This window comes from Onychostruthus taczanowskii, unplaced genomic scaffold (assembly GCF_017590055.1).
Source record: "Onychostruthus taczanowskii isolate IOZ18803 unplaced genomic scaffold, ASM1759005v1 scaffold66, whole genome shotgun sequence".
Taxonomy (NCBI): domain Eukaryota; kingdom Metazoa; phylum Chordata; class Aves; order Passeriformes; family Passeridae; genus Onychostruthus; species Onychostruthus taczanowskii.
In genome coordinates, this window is record NW_024504344.1 from 4,237,259 (window position 1) to 4,261,675 (window position 24,417).

The 24,417-nt window shown below is 42.2% G+C and overlaps 1 protein-coding gene across 1 annotated transcript in view; it reads right to left on the reverse strand.

The window, feature by feature from the left end:
• Window positions 1–24,417, reverse strand: part of TSNARE1 (t-SNARE domain containing 1) — a 453,856-nt gene that overhangs the window by 322,325 nt on the left and 107,114 nt on the right. The window lies entirely within an intron of this gene.

Genomic DNA, 24,417 nt, shown 5'->3' on the forward strand with positions numbered 1-24,417 from the left:
GAACGGTGCTGGTGCTGACCTTGCAACATCTGAAGCTCTCTCCCTTCTCCACTGGAACCCTGTCCCCTATTTCTATGGAAAAATCTCTGTGATCCTGCCTGCCAGAATGAGGGGAAATGGCAACTTTGGGTCTCAGTTGCAAGGACGATGCAAGGAGCTGAATATACATTGAATAATACTGCAGGAAGTTCTTCGCATACAGGTAATTCAAAAAGACTGACAAATTAATCTCATGATCCCTTCCAGCTTTAAAATCCATGATTGCAAGAGCTGAAAGGCATGCCAGAAAAAAATATATAATGCTACTTAACTGTTAATGCCATGGTTAGATGTATTTTCACCTAAGATGGCTAAATAACAGAATTTCAAAACTTCCAGTAAAGTTTTGCACCTATAGACTGAGTAGGTGGAAAACAACACTTTTAAAAGGAGCATCTTTGCATCACTAAAAGCACTCTCTGTCTAAATGGGCTGGAACTACGTCTGGGGACTTCCATGCCATTGTCTTGAAATATTGTAAAAATAAAAAATTTAAAAAAACAAGCTTCACAAATGTGGAAAGTTAAAATTCTTGTGCTGCCATTAAAAAGTTGGAGGCTTCCATCTCTCAAACAGTACTTGGCTTGTTTAAAGAACAAAGCTCAAAGGACATTAGCAAGATTCATCTTGTTAATCATTCATTATCATTCTTTTCCTCTTTCATCAAAATGTAGGTTTTTACTCAGAAGGTTGCAATATACAGAGTTTTTGAGGACTGTTTTGTTCTTACCCTGTTTCCCTATTGAAAGTACACTAAGATGATACTTTGGGGCATTTGTGGTGGATTTGGAAGGGTTGGGTTTATAACTGGACTTGAAGGTCTTTTCCAATCTTAAAAAATCTATGATTCTGTGATATTGATAATTGGGTACCAATAGGTTGCCCAGAAAAGTCATGGCTGCCCCATCCCTGGAAGTGTCCAAGGATGGGCTGGATGGGGCTTGGAGCAACCTGGGATAGTGGAAGATGTCCCTGTCCATGGCAGGGAGTTAAAATCCCAGGTCATTCTAGGATTTTGTAACTTTAAAAAAAAGCATTTGCTCCATGTACAAAGGAGACACAGTCCCACATTCCCTGGGTGAATTTCAGTAGTGCTAGAAAACAACTTCTGGCAGCTGGTGAGCTCTGATACCCAATGACACAGAAGATCTCTGTAACCCCTGCTGGGATCTGAACCCAGGTCAGAGCTTAGCTGTGCCAGTGTTGGACAGCCTAAATACAGAGACCTGGTACGGCCCAGGATGCAGCACACAAATATCAGCATCAAACACTGGTTTTTCTAAGAGAAAACCTATAGGGATGTCCTAAAAAGCCTGCAAATATTTGCCGTTCCTTGCTAAACTCTCATCTGACTGCTCCACCTCTTCACCCATCTCATGGAGGGCAATTTTCATGCAGACACAGCTGAGCTCAGACAGGGGATGGAGGGTGGGGATGGAGGGGATCCCCATCAGGGGATGGAGGACACACCTGAGCTGTGGAGAGCAGCACAAGGGAAATCTTCCTGAGTCAGGATGTTCACACCAGATTTGGGTCTGGAAGTGCTCCAAGTCGCTTCAGGTTGGTCTGGACAGCCTTTCCCCTCTCTCAGGGGGTCAAGAGCTGCCCGCATCCCTCCACCCAGCCAGAGCTGGCAGCACTGCTCTGAGCAGCATTCAAGTAGGAGAGCTCCCTGCAAGCTGAGAGAGAGCTGGAACAGAGAGGGAGGAAGAAGCCAGCTCAAATAAATGGATAATTGCCATTTAATTCCCACGTATTAGATTTGGCAACACTCGCATGACGGCTAAGTCAATAAAGCAACTTTGACTCGAGCCTGGTTTGAGGACAGGACAGAGCAATCAATCTGTCTGAGAGGAGCTCCCAGCCCTGCCAGGAGCCCTCGGGGTGGGGACAGAGGAAAGGCCACTGTGCCACTGCCACGTGGGCAGGGAAATGGTCCTTTGTGTGCCAACAGGAGTATTGAGCAATGATCCCATCCATGCTCTTCCTAAATTAGGCAGTTTCCCTCACAGACAATGCATTCCCCTATTCCTAAACCTCAATTTGGCTGCACAGCACAACCCAGGACCTTGCTGGGAAGGTGTTGCTGTGCCAAGCCAGTCTGTCCATCATGTCCACATGAACACAGCTCAGGAGGCAAGCCCATGTTGGAAATTCACTGGCAGGCAACCTGCTCGAGGGAATGAGCTAATTACAGCTGCAGCAGAGAGATGAAAACTTCCCAGTGCTGCCTCACAGCTTCATTCCCACCTGGCTGCACATCACTGGGGGAAGGATGTCCATGGAACCTGCCAGTGGGAGACAGCAAAGGGCTCTGAGGGAACAGCCCTTGCAGATGTGTTTAGTCCAAATCAATACTAATAAATGTTTCCTGGCATCTGACATCAATAGATATAAAATAATTAATTTACAGGTGCAGATCCCTTTCACTGAGACAAGATTTTTATTTTTTTTTTGGTGAGTTAGTTTCCTTTGGGAGGGACACAATCTGCCTCTAGCACAACACATAGTTGCTCATAAGAGATGAGGGAAAGCAAGTAAAACCAGGGGAATTTGAGTTCAGCAGAAAATATATCGAGACAGAAATTCCACCAATAATGCATTAATAATAATAATAATTATTATTATTATTGCAACCAAGCTGCATCATTTTGCATTACATGGCAGCTACAAAACAGAATTCTGCATTTACACCACTGTTCCCGTGGTGTGCCCTACCCAATATACACACAAGAATATGTGAAAGGCTGAAAAGAAAACCGTGGCAAATTGTTTTGGGTGAGCACACAGGCAGGCATTGTACAGGCTCTCAGGCTCTATATTGGGATAAACCTGGAAATCCCTGGAGATATTGCCATTAGTTTCAGTGGATTTAACACATATAGGGCACATTCAACAGCAGGATGCATTGTAAGAGTATTCAGCCATATAGACTGAAACTTCACCAGTATGAAGCAATGACTTGTCCATCCTTTGCTGCTTAAAATGAAAAAAACAAACAAAAACCCCAGCCCACAACCAATAAACAGATGAAAAAAATATCAAATATCAAAATATCAACCTAACGGTTTTGATGAATATCAAAGCAGGTAAATTTAAAAAAAAATCTAAATTCCTCAGTACATTTGTTACCATTAGAATATTAGTGATAATTCTTCACCTTACAGTATTTAGATAGATGTGATGTGGCCATAGATACACATAAAACACATTTTATAGCATATTTCTATCCCAGTATAAATATTTTCCTGAGATGTCCTACAAGGCAAGAACATTAAAAGCACCTGCTATTAAATCTTTGCTAAAACTTCCAAATTTCTCATGAAAATTTGAAGTATGCTGTTAATGAAACTGTTGAGTTTTTAATGTACATGTCATTCTGATGAATGTAGAACATAATTTCCATAATGTCTTACACGTTTTATGCACTTCTAGGTATTATACCATCTTCTGAATAACCCAGGGAAACAGATTATTAGCAGATTGTTAGGAAGAAAAACAGAATTATGGAGCCATATATGGTTACAGAGAATTTGCTTCAAGGTAAGAATCACTGCACAAAACTTCCCAAGTGCTTGCTCACTTTTCCAACCACTAGATTAATGCTATGCAATCCTTGCAATAATTTAATTAAAGTGATCAGAAGATGAAAAGTAATACTACATCACTGAATATAATTAAACTTCAAATTTATCCTCTAGAAATCAAGAAAAATACATATTTCTTCAAGGAAAGACATTCACTTTATTCTGACAGTGGAGAGGATAAAAGTAAAAACCAGTCAGTTTTGTTGATACCATCTCTCTCGTCTCTCTCTCTTTCTCCAAACGATAGTTCTTGCCTGGCTAAATAATCAAATAATAAGCATTCTGCAAAGCTAATCTTCCTTTTCTGAGCTGTCTGAGCCACTTTATCCCTTCCCACCCCTGTCATTGCATGGCAAAACAGCAGTGCCTGTGTAAAAATGGCAACAAATAGCCATGTGGGAGCCTGCTCAGAAGAGAATCATGGAATCATAGAATATCCTGAGTTGGAAGGAACCTACAGGATCATCAAGTCCAGCTCTGGGCCCTGCAGCAATTCCACCCTGTGCCTCAGCTCTGTCAGGCTTGGAGCTGTGACCACTGCCCTGGAGAGCTGTTCCAGTGCCCAAACACCCTCTGGGGGAAGAATTTGTCCCTGCAATCCAACTTGAACCTCCCGTGACACAACTTCAGGCCATTCCCTCAGGTCCTGTCACTGTCACACAGAGCAGGGATCAGTGCCTGTCCCTCCTCTTCCTCTCATGAGGATGCTGAAGACCACATTGAGGTCTCCCCTCAGTCTCCTCTTCACACCAAGTGACCTGAGCTGTTCCTCATATGGCTTCACCTCCAGACCCGTCCCCATCCTTGTAGCTCTCATTTAGATTCCTGTCAAAAGCTTTACACCCTCCCTGTGTTGTGAAATATTGCCTGCTTATTAAAACCAACATCTGACCATGAGATGGAGCAAATGAGAAGACTTTGAGGGAGGCTGAGACCACTCAGGTCTCCGATGAGAACTTAAATTACACATCCATTGAACCAAAGCCACTTTTCATTATGACATAATGAAGGATAAACACCAGAGCATTACTCAGCTCCCGGCACTCAGAGCTCGAAGGACACTGAGTGGGAGGCAGAGAAAGCCTGAAAGCAAAGGAAAAAATCAAACTGTGCACCATGGCATTATCTGGAGCTGGTCTTCTGTTCACGCTTTGTCTAGTGGCCTCTTCCTGATAAATCATGTTATTACACCACCCTCAGGGGTCACCAGATGCAGATCAGCAGGGCTCAGCTGTGCTTCTCTCAGCTGAGCATCTCTCAGATGTTGCTCTCACCATGGTGAGGCACCTGTCCTCCTGCAAATACAGGGGAGCAGAGATCCACCTGCAGCCCATGGAGAACCCCACACTGGGACTGAGACAAGCCTGAAGGGGGCTAGACTCCATGGGAAGCCCATGCTGGAGCAGGCTGGCTGGCTGGAATTGTGACCCCATGAGAGATCCTCGCTGGAGCAGCCTCTTCCTGAAGGACTGCATCCCATGGGAGGCACCCACCCTGGAGCAGCTCATGAAAACTGCAGCCCATGGGGAGGACTGGTGTTGGAAATGTTCACGGAGCAGTGTCTTGCATGGGAGGAGCAGGGGAAGAGTGTAAAAAGTCCAGGCCTTGAGGAGGGAGCAGCAGAGACAAACTGTGATGAACTGACCATAAACCCCATTCCCTATTCCCCCACACCACTGGAGGGGAGGAGGTAATAAAAATACTGAGGGAAATTGAGCCTGGAAGGAAGGGAGGGGTGGTGGGAATTTGTTTTAAGATTTGTTTTATTTCTCATGACCCTAACCTGACTTTTGAACAGCAATGTTAAATTCATTTTCCCTAAGTTGAGACTCTTCTGCCTATGTCAGAAATTCTCTCCTTGCCCTTATATCAAACCAAAAGCATTTAATTTTTTTCCTCCCCTTTCCAGCTGAAGAGGGGAGTGAGAAGGAGGTTTGGTGGGAGCCTGGAACCCAGCCAGTTTCAACCATCCCAGCCAGTATCACTCCAGCACCTTTATGGGCTGTGCTTAATGCAATGGAAAGTGCTGTGGAACATTAAATTTCCACCTCGAGGACAAACAGCTCTGCAGGACTGAAGGTGCTGCTGCCTGCTGAAAGCTCACCCCTGATGAATTCCTCAGACACAGGCAGGGAATTTTCTTCCTGTCTTGGTCCCTCAGAGGGACCTGCACCTGACACATGAAGGTGAACTCTGCTGCTGTAAGGCTGGATCCAAAGAACAAATATTAATATTAAATATATATCTATATTTATAGATATAGATATATATAGACATATATAGATATTTAGATATATAGATATATAGATATAGTAAACAAAGTGAAGTTTCTGCTGCCACAAGAGAATAAATACAGTAACAACAAGGAAAGGTTTATTTTTCTCTATCAATATTAAAGACTTTAAAAGCTATTAAATTGATTAATTGAATGCTTAAAATCACCAAGGCAGAGAGAATCACCATCTTGTTTTTATCAGTGTGCCTGTTTTTAGCCATAAATTAAAAGCCAGAAACTTAAAAAAAAAAAAAAAAAAAAAAAAAAAAAAGAAGAGCAGAGGCTTAGATTAGATTTTAGAATAAATTTAATTTCCTGTCAGGGTGGTGAGGCCCTGGCACAGGTTTCCCAGAGAAGCTGTGGCTGCTCCATTCCCTGGAAGTGTTCAAAGCAAGGTTGGAGAGGGTTTGGAGCAACTTGGGATAGTGGAAGGGGTCCCTGCCCATGGCAGGGGGTCAGAATGAGTTGATCTTTAAGGTCACTTCCAACCCAAACCATTCTGTGATGCTACCACCTTCCCAGGAACATGACAGCAGGCTTTCCACATCAGATTCTGCCCAAAACCTTCCCTGAAATTCCTCTCTTTAAGGAAGATACCCTTCTCCAAACAACAAAACCCACAGAGATTGCCAGGGTGGCTTGTCAGAAAATTCAACACTTGTAATTGCAGGAATGATGAGAAAAAGTAGGTGGAAGTTCTAATCTTAACACATCCATGTCTGAAAAACAAAATATATTTCCAAACCTCACTTTCCAATACACCTCAGAATTTTGAGGAAGGCAATAATTATCCCTAATTTAGAGAGGGAGCTGTAGCAGAGAGAATTAAAGGCTCTGACTCACAAGGACTAAATCAAACAGTGGCAGAAGCATACACTGGTTTTTCCCCTGGGCTGATAGGTGATGGCAGTCACTGCCAAAAATATTAATATAAACTCTTTTTTATTGGTCCTTTACGGTTAACACTGGTTACAGTGCTCACTTGGGAGAGAGCAACCTCCAGATCTGAGCTGGACTCCAGGTATGGAAACAGGGCAGAATTTCTCTGAGGTCAGTCCCAGCCCAAAATTGCATCATTTGGGAGTCATTCAATTAATTATGGAGCATGGCAGTGATGAGCACACCAAATTTCCAGGCTCCTCCAAGGATTTGCAGGCCTGTCCAAAATGGATTTCAAACCTATGGAAGTGCTCATCATGAACTCTCCAAGTGGCAGAACAAAAGCAAAGTTGGGAATATCCACGGCTGTGGGAGCAGAGGTGTTGGACACACACAGGCCCCAAATGTGGCTTGAAATATCTAAAGGTATTAACCAGGTGCTCAACTACCATGAAAACTGAGCTGATGGGAAAAGAAGTGAAAGAGCTCTGAGGGCAAGTGGATAATGGAAGTTGTAGAGTTTCTTTTGTGCTTCATCGATTGAACTCAGGTGATTACCTATGAATTAATTATGTATGTATAACCTAAGCATAAATTTGATTTTTTTCAAAGGATTTCACATTACTTCTGAGCTGAAAAGCACATTTTTGATAGGTTTGCCTATCACCTCAGACTTTAAAAAGTCTTTTTTTTTTTTTTTTTTTTTTTTTTTTTTAATTTTCTGCTGTGGAGCAGTTTTTAATCTCCCTGAAGCTGACTGTACAAATAGGCTGAATTCCACAGCACTGGTCATAGGCCCAGGCTGGGAGGATGACTCAGCCCAATCAAAAGTCCTGCCAGGATCTGCAGGACTAAAAACAGGAGCCTTCATACAGTGTTCCAAGGAATTGCACCTAAACAAATTCAAAAAAACAGAAAATGTATGACAAAGGGTGAAAAAAAATCATATATCCATGCTACAGAATTATATTTCCACAGAAATGCTCTGCAATGTCAGTTTTGGGAACTGATTCACTGCCCCTTACCCATATTAAAGGAGGCAACAGCAAAAATGAGCCGTTTGTTCATGACTTAAGTGCTGCAAGGAGAGGGAGAACAGCAACATCCCACAACCACAGACAGACCCAGCAGCAGCAATGTCCCCAGCAGTTCTCAGCGACGAGCACATCGACTCCTGCACCACTTGAGACCAAACCTGCAAAAGGCACCTTCTCTGCTGGGAACATCTTTTGCTGGCAGGAACAAGACTGATGTGTATTGTGCACCTACAAATAACTTACTTTCTCATAAATGGGTCAAATTAACCCTGATTTATGGAACTGAAGTTCCCACTCAAACTCCTGCACAAGTCCGGGTAGACACATTAATTCTTATTACAGTCTTAGACTTAAATTTCACCTTAAATTTCTCTGTTATGATGAAGAACCCGGTATTTTAAACCAGAAGAGACTGTTGATCCTTTCTATTGCAACATTTTTCAGAATTTTTTGAATAAGATAAATCACTGAATGGTTTTGGTTGGAAGGGACTTTAAAGATCACCTAATTCCAAGTCCCTGCCATGGGCAGGGACACTTTCCATCAGACCAGGATTCTTAGAGTTCCATCCAACCTGGTCTGGAACACCTCTAGGGATCCAGGGGCAGCCACAGCTTCTCTGGGCAACCTGTGCCAGGGCCTCACCACCCTCACAGGGAAGAATTTCTTCCTAATATCCAATCTAAACTTGGCTTCTCTCAGTTTCAAGCCATTTCTCTTATCACCACATGTGCCTGTAAAAAGTCCCTCTTCAGCTGTCTTGTAGACCCTCTTTAGGACCTGGAAGATTGAATTTGGATGTCTACCAAAGGTCTGAGAAAAGGAAACTTCATCTTCTCAGCTCTCCAAAATAAATCTGAGACTTCAGAGGAGCAGCAATAGTGACAGCAGCTTATTATAAAAAACACAACTCTTCCCTTTCCAGTAGAATTTGTGACATCTTTTCCAGAGGTTTGACTGGACTGGAATATCACAGAATCATTAAGGTTGGAAAAGACCTCCAAGATCCACCTAGAACTGGTCTTAGGGTCTACAATGCCATGCAGAGAACATCCCTGCACGCTGATGAGCCTTGTAACCACCTCTGCCTGATAGAGCAGCTAAATCATGGAATGGTTTGGGTTGGAGATCATCAGCTTCCAGCCCCCTGCCATGGGCAGGGATGTCATTGACTGCATCAGGTTGCTCAGGACCCCATCTAACCATGGCTGGATGTTATATCAGGACATATTCAGAATTCCACCATTAATCAAGTTGCAGCTATTCCTTATATTTAATCTACATACATACATTACTGGTCTTGCAGAAAACTACCAAGAAGGCAAAACTGTTATTCAAAGAGTATCAAAAATACTCTCAATGCCTATGTAAAAGTTTTTTCCTTTTTCTAGATAGCTTCCTTAAAATTCAGGCAGTCTTTGTCCGTAATTAGTAAAAGAAGCTATTGTCTGCTCTTCTTAACACGACACTTATCTTCCCAAGTCTAGCAGAGTATTTCTTCAATACTGACAAAGTTCCTCACTTCATAATAATATTTTTCTACTTAAGCTGTACCCCAAAATAGCAGCCAATTATTTCTTCAAACACTCTTATGACACTGGTGAGCAAAGTGCTTGTTGATCCAATAATGCCACAAGGATGTTGCTAAATCCAGCCTTATGTTCAAAAGAGATTTCCAAATATTTTGCATCTCAAAAGCAGTTTGCATCAAAAGTGAACTTCTGAAGGCTGCTGGAATCTCCTGGCTCTTGCAGAAGGATGCGACCCGGGCACCATCCACATCTTGAACAAGGCTATATCCAAGCATAAAACACATCTGAAATTTAATAATCCCACCATAAACACACGTCTGAAATTTAATAATCACTCTTGGACAGTCAGATTCAGTGGGGATGTTTGCATTTTGCACTTTTAGACTCAATTCTTGGTGAGAAGTGAGAGTGATCGGTGCCACTGTTTCGGTGACTGCGATGCACAACCAAATTACAGCACTGAGACCATGAAACCAATGCAGTCAACAGCACACCAAGATAAATCTGCCCTGCTCACACTCATGTGAAAGATTTAAGTGCGTGGGATTTATCTCACATTTGCGTCAGGTTCACTGGACAAACCACAACAACTTGTTACACTGACGTGGCTTCTCCGTGCCTCAAAGCCTTCAAGGGGATAAAATCCCACACTCTTTGATCTCAGCAAAGAGCATACATATTCCTTATATTCACACAGGCCTTTCTTCTAAATCAAAAGTCTGTTTCCTTGAGGCAGAGAATCCACAGTGTGAGAAGAGTTAATTACACCTTTCTCCCCAACCAAAGTCCTGCTTCTACCTTTATTCACCATATTTGATACTCAGCAGAATAAAAAGCCATCTATGAGTCACACCAAGAGCAACACAAAGCTGTTTTATTCACCTTTCCAACTTTTAAAGGAAAGTCACATCTGCTGTTTCAACTTTAATACTCAAGATTTACTATAGTATTAAAGATACATTACACAGCACAGAGTGTAGCTTTCTGGCCAGAATTTTTTTTTAATAGTAAGGCAGAAGTTGTCTTCTGAAACACTTGGCATATTCCTGGTTGACAGAGGTAGGGGTTTCCCCAGGTATTTCTTAAACTAACTTGGCATTTCATATAATTATAATGGAGTAAGCACTCAAGCTATCACATTATCTGAGTTTTGCATCTATGAAAATAATTGCACCATCTCCAGAATCAGGGAAAGGCACTACCAGCCTGGTTATACCCTAGCATTAGTAGGATAAATGGTTATAATTTTATTAATCACCATTTTTGCATCAGTGCTGGGCGTGAACTGCTCCCTGATGTTCCATCACGTGCACAACACGCACGATTAAACACTTCCTCCCCACAAGAGCCCACTCTGGAGGGTTCTTTGCTCAAGCCCAGGACATGAACTTGCCAGGCACATTAATTAATTAAATCTCCAGTGCTGGGCGTGAACTGCTCCCTGACGTTCCATCAGCCCACTCTGGAGGGTTCTTTGCTCAAGCCCAGGACATGAACTTGCCAGGCACATTAATTAATTAAATCTGCTCATTTGGGGCAGGCCTGATCCCACAGACTTGTGTCTATTAACAGCCCCTCCAAGAACAAACAGCTTGCTGGGGTGTGAAGCAGGGCTGGAGCCCCAAGAAAAGTGGATGGGATGAAAGGCAGACATTCAGCACCGTGGTGTTTATTCCTTTCAGGCAGCCAGACCTGTCTTTAACATCCAGCCCATGAATCCTGTTTTCTCAAAATGGAAATTATGCTCACACCACACTGGTGTCCTTGGGCAGAAGACATGTACAACCCTCTCCTGGAAAACACAGTTTGGAAGAAGTGAGCGACCTTCTCTATTTTGAGCACATTTAAGCCCCACCAGTCCTTCTGAGCAAAGAACAAAGCTTGCTAAACATATTACTTACATCTGATAGACCCAAATATGTGCATTCAGCATTAAAGGAGGCTTACAGAAAAGAGGGAGAGGAACTTTTTACACATGCAGGCAGTGATAGGGCAAGGAATGAATGTTTTCAACTAAAAAAGGACAGATTCAGGTTAGCTATTAGGAAGGAATTCTTCCCAGTGAAGGTGGTGAGGCCCTGGCACAGGTTGCCCAGAGAAGCTGTGGCTGCACCATTCCTGGAAATGTCCAAGATCAGGTTGGATGGAACTCTAAGAAACCTGGTCTGATGGAAAGTGTCCCTGCCATTGGCAGGGGGTTGGAACTGGATGATTTTTAAGGTCCCTTCCACCCCAACCCAAAACACTCTATGATTCTACAACTACATATATTTATTTGCATTGGTCAGCTGTGAGAAAATCACAAGTAGCAGCAAATTTTCCTCCCCCAGTGCTGAAAATAAATTAAATTTAGCTGTTCTTTTGGCCTCTTGTAATTTTTTTTATTTTCAGATTCCTGAGATTAGTGTCTAACTTTTTTTTTTTTTTTTTGCCTTGCGGAAGGATGGGGAAGAACCCTGTCCAGCTCTGAGGGATCCTCTGGAGGCTTCATTGGCAAGAACTGAATTGTCAGCACTGGTACAGACTGTGAGGAAGCTGTTTGTTCACTTTTCTTACCCCCTCCCTTCTTTCTTTACAATACACAAAAAAATCACAGAATGGTTTGAGTTGGAAAGGATCTTCAAGATCATCTCATTCCCATTCCCCCTGTCATGGGCAGGGACACCTTCCACTAGACCAGAGTGCCCAAGAGACTCCTGTCAGACACAGATTGAAGGCTCACAGCCACACCAGGACTGGGTGTCTGAGCTAAACAGCCCTGCCAGTATCAACTTAGGAGCAGCACTAAACTAAATCCAACCATCCTAAATGGGCAGCTGAGCTGGTGGCTCACAGAGCCTCCTGCCCCTTTAGGAGAATGTACTGAATTATCCTCTCCACTGGCTAAAGACAAAAAAGAGTGAGGGCTGTAGGTTCTGCCATTTCTTACAACAACCCTCCAGCAAAGTGCACAAAGTGACTTGAGATTGCTTCTCATAAAGCCACTTACTCCCCTGTTCCCTTCTCTCCAGAGTGAGAGATGCATTTGCAACACAGTGCCTTGCTTTGGTTGAGTGCTTAAAACCACTGGTTTTCTTAAGAGTTAAAAAATGCTGCTGAGCATATTTACAGCCCACATAAATAGTGTTTGAAAAGTAAAAAAAATACCCTTCCACCCCCTCTTGCTGTGGAGCAGCACTGAAGGTGATAGAAGAGTAAATTCATCCCTAAGCTCCCTTTACTGCAGCTCTCCTTGAAAAGGAGGAAAACTTATCTTCAGTACACAAGTATCAGTTATACCGGGAGAGAGAAACTGTAATTCCCTCCAGAGGAATTCAGCTAAATCCACTCTGTGGTCCAAGAAATACCTGGTGGAACAGATCACACGCACATATTGCATTCCCAGGCTTTGCTTTACCAAACCCCAGAGTCACAACAGCACACCTCAAGCATCAGCAAGACCTTTTCTGATCCTTCTGCCTTCCAAAAGACAGCACCACCTGTCCTACTCTGTTTCCACTGCCTGTCCCTCTGTGGTGGGAAAACACAACTTGGAAGTGTAAGTTTTTCTGAGAATAAAAAGCAATGAATAAATGCACCAGAACCACAGCTGAAACTGGATGACAGAGATAGATTTAATTCCTGTTTTCCAGGGAAAGAATACTGACCTCCCTCCTCTTTGGGAATTAGTGTTCACATAAATATTAACAGTTTTCGTTTACTAGTTTCCCACCTTATGGCAGATACCCCTCTGAGGAAATTATTTTTCCACTTTTGAACTGCATCTGAATTTCCCAGCTGAAGTTTTGATGCAAAACCAAGAAATTTCCCAGAAAGCAAATAGCTCACACTTTTCATTTGTATTTTTGTTTGTTTTTAACCCTATAGAACATGGCCATACAAGGTTTCATGCCTGAGAAATTCCATCTTTGCCATTCATTTCACTTCATGTGAGACAAAAGACGAGAGAGGGAAGAAATGATGCACTGCAACTGGTACCTGTCAATATCTTAGAAGGCCAGCAGCAAGAGGTCTTGCTGTCTTTATCTCTTTTTCAGAAATCTGAAGGTTTTTCTGTCTTCCATTACGAATCCCAGACCAAGTTATTCCTGCACCATGCCATACAACAATCACTGAATCACAGAATGGCTTGGATTGGAAGGAACCTTAAAGATCACCTCATTCCAACCCCTGCCATGGACAGGGAGGTCATTCACTAGACCAGGTTGCTCCAAGCCCCATCCAGCCTGGTCTTGAACACCTTCAGGGATGGGGAGTCCACAACTTCTCTGGGGAACCTGGAAATCCTCTCTGGACAACCTTCTTACACCTGAATAGATCCAAGTGGACAAAGGCATTCCCAACACATCTCATCATTTGTGAACAAAGAAGGAAAACTGGCAATTGCTACAAACCAGCAGGAAGCTCAGTACACACAATTGAATTCACCAGCATCCACATTCCAGCAAAAAAAAAAAAAGAAAATTAAACACTGATAAAGGCATTTCCCACCCTGGAGAACAGCTCTTCTCTGTGGTGCAGCTGGTGGATGGTCAGTCATGTCCTCTCCAAAACACTTCTGGAGAAACAGAAGGTGCAGGAAGACCTTGGTGCTGTAAATTCAGCTCAGACATTAAATATCCATTAGAAATGGATAATTAAATTAAGAAGGAGACAGCCAATAGGAAGCAGTGCATGGAGGGAGCCCTGCTGGTGCTCAGCAATGGGGCCAGCTGAGCACTGACAAAGAGCAAATTGAGTGTTGGGAGGAGGGAAATAAAGCAAGTGCCAGAGCTCTGCTTGGCAGGAGAAGTGTAATAGATTCTGTCTTGGAGATGTATCAGCATCTGGGGCTTTTAAATCACAGAGGAAGGCAGAGGGGAGCAAAGCTTTTAGCACTCAAAGCAAAATCTGCAATGAGACTTTTACGATGATGAAGTGCACTCGGGAGTGAGGGAATTAACAAGAGGCAAAATGTCTGGAAGGACACTGGACACCCCAGCTCTTCCCCCAGTCTTTACCAGCATTTTGATCCCTAAGAAGAAGATGGCAAGAATTTTCCTCCTTCCTTGTTGCCCAGTCTGACAGCTTGGAAACAAAAAAATTATTTCTTTGCAATCTCTGTACTCACGGCAAAATCCTCAAATGCTTCAAAATTACAAAGGAAAGAGCCATGTGTAACACAATTTACCAACATCATTACAGAAAGAAGTGGTGTGTCAGATTTTGCCCAGAAATGGGGATGGAATCAATGTCAGATCTGAGGTAAGACCTTAGGGTACCCAGCTCTTCAGTCTTGTCCTGAAGACTAGGAAGAAACAAGTTTCTACAATTCCCACATCTCTTCTTCCTATGGAGGAAAGGTGGAGACCTTCTTATTGAAAAATGCGGGGACTTCTGGGCCCTATATATTTTCAGAAAAGCTTCAGATCCAATCTGAACACTTTGGAAATATCTAAAAGCATCTGATTAAGGAATCACCCATTCCAAACAGTTTATTTTCAGTGACACATCACTGCATAGCTCAAACAGAATCTACTATCCATGTTGGATGGCAGCTAAACCATCTCATCCTCCCCTTTGTCCACACAAACAGCAAATTAAATAGAACAATTTGCATCTTCTTTTTTCTGCACCAGTATACCCCTAAAAGAACAAACACTTGCACATTACTAGGCTGGTTGTGTCAGTGGACAGTACTACTGGAGATAAAAAGAGCGCATATTTATATTATCCACATTTACAGGGGAGAAAAAAAAAAAAAACACCTCATTTGCCCCTTAAAATACCCTTGAAACACTGAGAAAGTGGAATTTGGTTTGTGTACCTATAAATGTACCTCTACACACACTGGTGAAGTGCAGCTGCCCCTGTCATGAGGCGAGAGAGCTGCTTAAACCCAGAGCTAAAAGCCCACATGGAGCTCTCCATCAAAGACTGATCAGGACCTTGAGAGGGAAATAATTAATACAGACCAAAAAGCACAAATTTCTGCCTCAACAAGGCCAGGAAAGGTGAAGCAGCATCATTTTCCAGTCTCACGCAAGGTAGCTCGCAAGTGGGGAAAGGTGTTAAGAGCCTACAACATTAATTAAGTTAATAGTTTGGGATTTAAGACAGGACATCAAACATGCCTGCTATATTACAATCCATTTGTGTGTGCCTGCTCCAAAGTCCCAGAGCAAAATTATGTCACTGCAGAGGCAAGGACACGGGTTCTGCCTTGCGGATTTCAATCACACAGAATTTACCATTCAGCTGGGTCCTTTCTGGAACACAAGAAGTTGACCTTGAAGAATTACCATGAAATCTTCAAAAGACAGTCAGTATTTGATCCTGCATCAAATGCAATCACCAGGAACACCAGGAGATCGTGTCCAAATGAGCACTCTGCTCTGTTCCACGATGGTCTTGTTTTCCTATTAACAAAGTCAGTGATATATTCTTGCTCCAGTCTCAGGAGAGGGAAACTAACCATGCACAAAACATTTATCCTCTGATCTCACACTAACACTGGGCAATGTTAGCAGAGTTTGACCAGGAATGTTACTTTTACCCAACTTTACCTTGGCCTGTCCCTAATTACTGGGAAGAAATTGAAATATGCAGATGAGTCAACTTGCTGTTCTCCATTTCTTCTGCCCTGAGGATGATAGTCCTATATCCTGAGTCTTATCATGGAATCACAAAGTGGTTTGGACTGGAAGGAACCTTTAGGATCATCTCCTTCCACCCCCCTACCATGGGCAGGGACACCTTCCACTAGACCAGGTTGCTCCAAACCCTGTCCAACCTGGCCTGGGACACTTCCAGGGATGGGAATTCCACAGTTTCTCTTGGCAAGCTGTGCCAGGGCCTCACCACCCTCTGAGTAAAGAATTTAGGAGTGCTCTGCCATGTGGGATTGCCACACCCATTCTCTCCATCTCCCTCCTCCTTTCCCACTTTTTTCCTCTCCCACACATGGGGATGTGAAATCCTTCCAAAACCTTCTTCTGAGGACAGCAATGAGTCTCATCTTGGCCAGGATGCCCAGAGAAGCTGTGGAATTCCCATCCCTGGAAGTGTCCCAGGCCAGGTTGGACAGGGCTTGGAGTAATCTGGGATAGTGGAAGGTGTACCTGCCCATGGCAGGGGGATGGAACTGGATGATCTTTGAGGTTCTTTTCATCCCAAACCATTCTATAGATTCTATGAACCTGTTCCTTCATTCTTAAAGTCCCAACCAGATACTGTGACCACATCTGCAAGAGATGATTTTTTTTCCCTTGTCCCTCATCTCCCTAAATTTATACAGTGCTGTTCTACAGACATCCACTGATTCTTCATTCTCTTTATACCCTCCCTTCCACAACTTCTTCCAGCAGAAAATTTAGAAGACTTTTCTCCAAACAAATTTTTTCAAGAGGCAAGTGCAGGTATGATACAAGAGGTGAGCCAATGGATCAGGACAGAAATTCGTGTTTCAGCACCTGCCTCCAGGACCTATGGAGAAGTTACAAAATTAAAGGTAACCTACAAAGGAATAGTCTGTCAAAGCCTTAATTTTTTAGGAGGTTTTTATAATTAAAAGGAGAAGGGTTTAATCTCCTAACCCTTTACCACAACCATTAGAGCTGTCTATTCTTTGGGGTGAAATAAATAATTGGCCCCTCTTTGTGCTCAGATGAATTTTTGGCCATGGTGATGCCTTCCCACAGCAACTTTCATTTGCTGATGGGTAGCTGGACCAACTTTGGACCAAACAACCAAAAAAACTCCCTAACTGTATATGCCAAAGCATAAAAACTAAGCTATCCACACAGCTTAGTATCAAAATATGTGGTTACAGAGCCTAGTGTTCTAAGCACCCTCATGAGTGCAAGCCATGAAGGAAAATCAAGTTGTCTACAAACACACTCAAGCACTTGATCTGTTTCTCAAGCCTCAATGCTCCAGATAAAATGTAGTTTTCAGTCCTGAAGCAGCAAGTTTTACAAGTTATCTGTGAGCAGAGCAGGCACAAGTTTGATATCAATGCAGGTATCAATAAGCATTTTACCTTTTCTAACTTTTAACTGGAAATAGAAACATCCTCTCTAAAAAAAGCAAAGCATTTAGCCCACCAGAACATCCAAAAGGAGAATTAGCTTCTGGACTTCCTCTGAAGCAGTGAACTTTGAAGGCCAGCTATCAAATATATTAAAAAAAGTAAAATGAAAAGGAAAGAGAAAAAAAAACCAAAAACAAAAACAAAAAGGTGCAGAACAGCTCCTGCATTACAGCACACAACACGAATTTGATAAACAAAAGGTGCTGTTCTGCACCTTTCTTTTTTAAATTATTCATTTTCAAACCTGGTGGGGCTCCTCCCAGAAGGCAAAAAACAATATTCTGATCAATTTTTTGATCTTCTAAGTGCAGGCACAGCCAGAGGAAGCCAAGCTGGAGCCCAGGGGGAAGCATTCACATGCTGCAGCCCGGGAACCAGCCCTGCCATAAGGAAACTCCAGTTGGGTCCCAGGCTTGGGTTAATCATAACTTTATTTCCTGGCTCTTGGACAAGTTCTGTACACGACTTTTGCTGCAGAGCCTTTCATCCGTGGGCATGTGTTTCTGCCAAGCTGCAGATAAAACTGATCTCGGCCACTGGGGGTCATTAAAAGGCCTGTTAGAGCCTCCTCCCAGGAACTGAGCTCCTTCTCATGCTGGAGTCTGACATCTTTGCTCCTTTAAGGATTCCTCAGGGCCTCTGCATTAAAACCCTTTAGGACTGTCAGCCAATAACTCATCTTCATTTTCTGACTCACTGTAGAGGTTTCCCCTCCTTTCCTTCCTCACTTAGATGTGACACAGTCATTATTGGAATGCAAATCAGCTCCCAGAAATCATCCTGGGTGAATAACTATGACTTAGAAGACAACAGCAGAAGAAATTTAACAGAATTCTCCTGACTCTTGAGCTGTTCTCCTGAGTGCTGTCCTGTCTGCAGGCTGGGCAGGAAAGGAAACCTTCCAAGGAAGTGGTGATAATACTCTCCTCCCTCCCCTCTTCCATGTCAAGGAAGCAAGACACACATGAGGATCCTTTAGTAAAGCCTTTGGCATTGCTTCCCATAGTATTCTCCTGAAGGAACTGGCTGTTCATGGATTAGACAGGTTTTCTGTCTAAAAAAACTGGCCGGTGGTGCATGGAGTTAAATCCAGGTGGTGATGAATGGGGTTAAATCCAGGTGGTGGTGCATAGAGTTAAATCCAGTGGTGGCTGGTCACGAGTGGCTCAGTACTGGGGACAGCCCTATTTAATATCTTCATTGATAATCTGGATGAGGGGAGGATGTTTAGCCTGGAGAAAAGGAGCTCAGGGGGAGCTTTTCCTACAACTCCCTGGCAGGAGGGTGGAACTAGGAGAGGTCTGGGCTCTGCTCCCAGGGAAGAAGGGACAAGCCAAGAGGAAACAGCCTCACATTATCCCAGGGGAAGGTTCGATTTGATTTTAGGAAAAATTTCTTCACCAAAATGGTTGTCAGGCATTGAAACAGAATGCCCAGGAAAGTGGTTGAGAGCTGTGCCCATCCTTCCCATGCAGATGCTGATCAGAGCTCCAGGGGATTTCAGGGTAAGGGTTGTGTTTGAGCACGAAGCCATTCCTCAGTCTGCACTGGCCAGGATGTGGATTTAAACATGCTTATGCCAAACTAGGGAAAGTATTTATACAGCGCAGAAAACAATGTCATAAACAATGGCATTGCCTTCGCTTTGGGAAACCCTGAAAGCAGCAGAAGCAAGAGAGGGACTGAGAGATGGAAGATGAAAACAACTGGAGAAAAGATAGAAAGAAAAAGATGGCAGAGGGAATAAAGCTGAATTCCCATTGTGTCTAAACCATTGGATATGAAGGGGGTGGGATTTTTAGAAATAGGAAAGAGAGGGACAGCAAATCAAGTGGAATACCCAGAATTTCTCCCTGAAAGAAAAGCTGGCTTTTGTTTTCAGCCAAAAGAGGAATTCAGAGGGTGTTCAAGCAGTGAAACTCCTCCTGCCTGACCCACAGCCCCCCAGATGCAAATGCCAAGGAGCAGAGATGCTACCAGGAGTTTTTCTAAGGTTTTCTACTGCAGGCACTGCCACTGTCACTGTCTATGAGGATGGAGATGCTGTGGAGATGCTGAAAGGATGGCCTTGTCCTCACTCCCTCTCTCTCAGTTCTGAGGACATCTCAGACGTGCCTGAAAGAAGTAAAACACAGCTATAAAAAAAGATAAAGGGAAAAAAAAAAAAAAAAAAAAAAAAAAGAAAAAAAAAAAAAAAAAAAAAAAAAAAAAAGCAGGGCAAATGGTCCATTTGGACCAAAAAGAACAGCATGTTCAACCAGAAACAAAAGAGTTGGTGAGCAGTAGTAAGACAAGCAGCCCTCCTTCTACCAACTAGAGTATCACCAAAATAAAATAAAATAAAAATAAAATAAAAATAAAATAAAATAAAATAAAATAAAATAAAATAAAATAAGCTGGATTCTTACCAAGTCAAATCTGAGTGTATGGAGGGAAAAAGAAGCATTGACATAAAGACACACTAACAACAAGTCAATTAAAATCCCTCATCTCGGGTGCAGAGGGTGCCAGGTATTCCCCAAATACAAAGTGGCCCAACCTCTCTGATCTCCAGGAATTTTAGTCTCCCAAAAGGAAGCTCTTGTTTGCCACAGTGGCTATTTTCTTATTGTAAATTAACATAAATTTTTCTCCTTGTCAGGATGTAAATATGGCCTGGTTTCTTCTTCACTAATGAGCAATAAATGTGAAAACCCCACGGAGTTGAAAAAAATTTGAAAAATAACTGAAAATACTGAAGTTGTGTTAACAGATCCAAAATTTAAAAAGTATGAATCAACAGCATTTTGGTTGAGCAGTAAGACTATAAAAGAAGAGGTATGAAATGACAATATGACTGAAACCTCCAAATTACATTTCAAAAAACACACACACACTGCACATCCATTCCCCCCAGGTATGCACATCCTGTATATTTTTAGTGATTTTATTGTTGTTAGATCCTGGCTTGGAATTATCTGTGTATTGTTCAAAGTCCCAGCCATCTGGCTACAGTCTGGCTGGTAAAGCACTTCAAGAAAATCAGCTGACATCTCCTCCTTCCCCACCTGGTTAACTCCTGCAGTACCTGAAATAAATCTAAAAAAATAAAAAAAAAGACTACTACAGGATTGCAATAAAGGCGTTTTCTTTTGTTGTTTTTTTTTTTTTTCTGCATTTTGTCATAAACCCAAGTTCTTTGCAAACTGTATTTTACAGCAAACCCTCTTTCTAAATCTATGCTTTACAGCATCTTGCAGAAGTAAAAATAATAATAAAAAAGAACTGAGAGGAACAAGTAGGAGAAAGTGATACAGAAATCTAACTTTGCTCAGCCCATCACTTTGGTTGCTTCCACACAGGTGGAAAAGTACAGGAGGTCTGAAATTTCCAAACTCCCAGGGCTGGTTTTCCCTTCAAAATCTCTTTTTTAGGGGAGAATGGGATGGTTCCCAGTGGTCTTGCTTCCACACAGCTTCACATGCAACAGACCTGTTTTACATGCCAAGTTCAAGTCAAGTGCTATTCCCAGCCCCAAAAGATGGATTTATGACTTTAAAAATCTTCAGATGGATTTATGACTTCAAGAAACCTTCTTTACATAACTTTGTCCCTCTCCTTTGCTAGCTGCATCCCTATTTCCATTTCTGTATCTCTGTTAGGAGAGGAGAAGGAATAGAGAATATTGTATTTTATGCAGCATGGCTGTGGTCAGCTTTTCATTCTTCTTCTCCCCACTGAGGACCTGAGAAGAGCATTTAGAGAAAAAAAAAAAAAAATTCCCCACCTAACCAAATAATGCTCTATGCATTCACATGTATGGAATATTCTTTGTCTCTCTGAAAATCCATTCCCAAATCTCTGGGTGAAGATTTCAAAGCAAGGAATGGCCAAACACACAGAATTATCCATGGGAAATATTCCACTTTAGCACATTGCTGGGCACCAAGAGATTTAGGAGCAATCAGATTTGACTGGATGTAAAAAAAAAAAGCCCAAAAACCAAAAAACACAAAACAAAAACCAAACACACAAACAGCAACAACAACAACAAAACAACAAAACAAACAAAACCACCAAAACCACACTGGTTGAAATTTCAAGAAATCCTTGAACCCTTCCAGAGCAGAAAGGGGAACCTTGGATGATTCACTCCCACACCCACAGCTGCATCATCAGGTACCTGGAGATCTCTGAGGTTTGACCTTAAAGAGATTCTGAAAACAGGACATAAGCTGTGAAAAAGTCCATTGGGAATATTTTAATCCTGTTACTGTATCTCCCAAGAATCACGTGCCTACCCATTCAAGCTTGATTTCCACTAAAAATGTTGGCTTTAAAAGGAATTAAAGAATTTTTAATATAATTAGGATGTGTTCATATAGTAAAAATAATAGTATCATCATCCCATTGCAGCCCTCAGCAGCCAGAAAAAAAGGTGAGAAACACAGAGATATCCCCAAAAAAGTGTTTTCAGCTTGGGATCAGAAAATAATGGGAAATTGGTTTTACAAACATCTATACCACCACTTGTACATCTCAGAACCTCTTGAAGCTGCTTCTTCCACCCCACCACCACTACCTTCAGCCACACCAACAGCCACTGAATGTGCCCATAAATCCCAACCATTAATATCCAAGTCTAACAGGGAAATTCAGGGAAGATCTGCAATGCATACATCCTAACATCCAATTTAAAATCCCTCCTCGCTCCTAAATGCTTTCCATCCACACTAATTCACCCTAATCCCCAATCTACCTGCTTACATCTGTCAAGTCCTTCCCCTGCTGGTCTCTAATCCCTGCCCACTTCTGGCTGCCAGTGTCAGTCTCCAAGCCAACATCACCTGGAAGAAGAGATACTCAGAAATAATATTTCTGGACTGACAGCATGGATAAAAGCTTTATTTCTCTTTTTTTTAAATTTTTTTCCCCTCCCCACTCAAATTCTGTTTGTGTCATACGTATTTGGGTCAGCTGTGTCTGCCCCTCCATTATGTACAGAAGTGAGATTTGTGTGTGTTCTGCAAATAAATACATCCTTAGAGTGGGGATGCAGAACAGAAATCCACAACTGTGCTGTCCTAGGCTGACTTTATGATGCTTGTATCCCCAGTCATCTTTTCTCTTTATGCTGCATATTAAGTCCTGCACCTTTAAGACTGGTTCCAAAAGCAAGGGGGAAGGAAAAGGAGTTCTCCTTTGCTTTACACACACAAAATGAACTCTCTCTCCAATCCACAAAAACACTTCCTGAACTGACCATCTCTTGAAAACAGCAAAAGGTTTTATTGTTCAATATTTTTAATTTTTTAATGTTTATGAATGCTTATTAAATAAGCAGGGTTTTTTACACTTCTCCCAAAAGAAATATTTTTCTCCTGAACAAGTGAAAAGAAAGGGCACTAAATTTTGCCCTTTAAAAAATCATTGCTTTAAAAGTTCTCTACCAACTTTGTCTCAAACCAAAATATGTGGGTTTTTTTTGATATCTCTATATATCTCCATCCCCATTTTCTTGGCACAAAGAAATGCCATAAAAACTCCACTTGCATTTATAAAGAGAAAAAGGAAAATTCACTCACACACAGAAGATGCTAAATTCTTTTATTTCTAATTAGAAAATGATATTAATTAAGAAATTTTACATCCTTGAGAATTGAATTAATTGGATAATACTAAGTATAGGAGGGGAAGGAAACAAGAAAACAGGGAATTTAAGAGATTTGCACCTGGCCACACCACGGAGTAGTGACAGAGGGACCAAGACATGAATCAGAGTCTTGGTAGGCTACAAGCTGCATTAATGCACAGAGATTTTGTTGGTTTATCTATTATTTCTTTAAATATTGATATTGTAAATACAAATAATATATTAACATCTCGAACATGCAGAGCCCCATCTCACTCAGCATGTCCTGCAGCACCCATTGTCAACAACAGCACAGGCAACAGAGATGTTTTTCCTTCCGAAAATTTATCCCAGGTTTTAGACTTTTTGGATTAGTTCCCTTTCACAGCCAAAAGCCCGAGTAGAAATTCCACAGCAGCAAAAAAAACCCAAAAAAACAAAACAAAAAACAAAAAAAAAACCCCACAAAACACAAAAAAAACCAACAAAAAAACCCCCAAAACCAAAAAAAACCCACAAACAAACAACAAAACCAAAAAAACCCAAACCAACCAAACAAACAACAAATAAACAAACAAACAAAAACCCACAAACCCACCAAAAACCACAACAACAAAAGTTCTGGAGCAATTCAGTTAGTATCAAGTTTGGACTGCAGCCAAAGACCAGGGTGAGGTAGCACAGTCTCACCTGGGCTAAGAATCTGAGCTGTGCCAGTGTCTGATTCACACCTGGGGAATGCTTGAGACAAAGCAAATTCCTGCCAGAAACTATTGCAGCTCTGTTTCCAATGCCCAGGAATGTCCACTCCCAAATTTACTGGGGTTACCACAGCAATAGTGGAGGAGAGAGACCATCACTGTCCATGGATATCCAAACTAGGACAGACCAGGCTGAATTCAATTTCAACCTCATTTGGTTTCCTGATGAGCACATTAATAAAAAAAAAGCCAAAAAAGCAATAGGAAAAAAAAGACCTTTTAGCAGCCATAAGGGAAATAAAGTGTCAGCACCTTCCCAAGAAGTAAATATAACATGGAGTGGATAAAGCTGTGTTAGAAATGGAAGTCTGTTCCTGGACACCAACTTTTCCAGTGAAGTTTGGGATTTCTTCCATTCATATTGCAGGAAAGGAATTGCAGAACCTCAGAAAAAAATGCTGGCTGGAGTATTTAGCCTGTCTGGATGCTGATTCTGCTTCCTCCCTGGGGAGACAGCTTGATGAACCAAACTGAGATGCAGCCACCACTCCAGACACTGGAAATATTCCAGCAAACCTGGAATAAGCTCTGATCTGCTCTACCCCTGATTTCAGGATGAACCATCCTGGCAGCACATCTGCCTGGCACAGCAGGACACTGGGCAGCACTGGGATGTGCAGGTAGA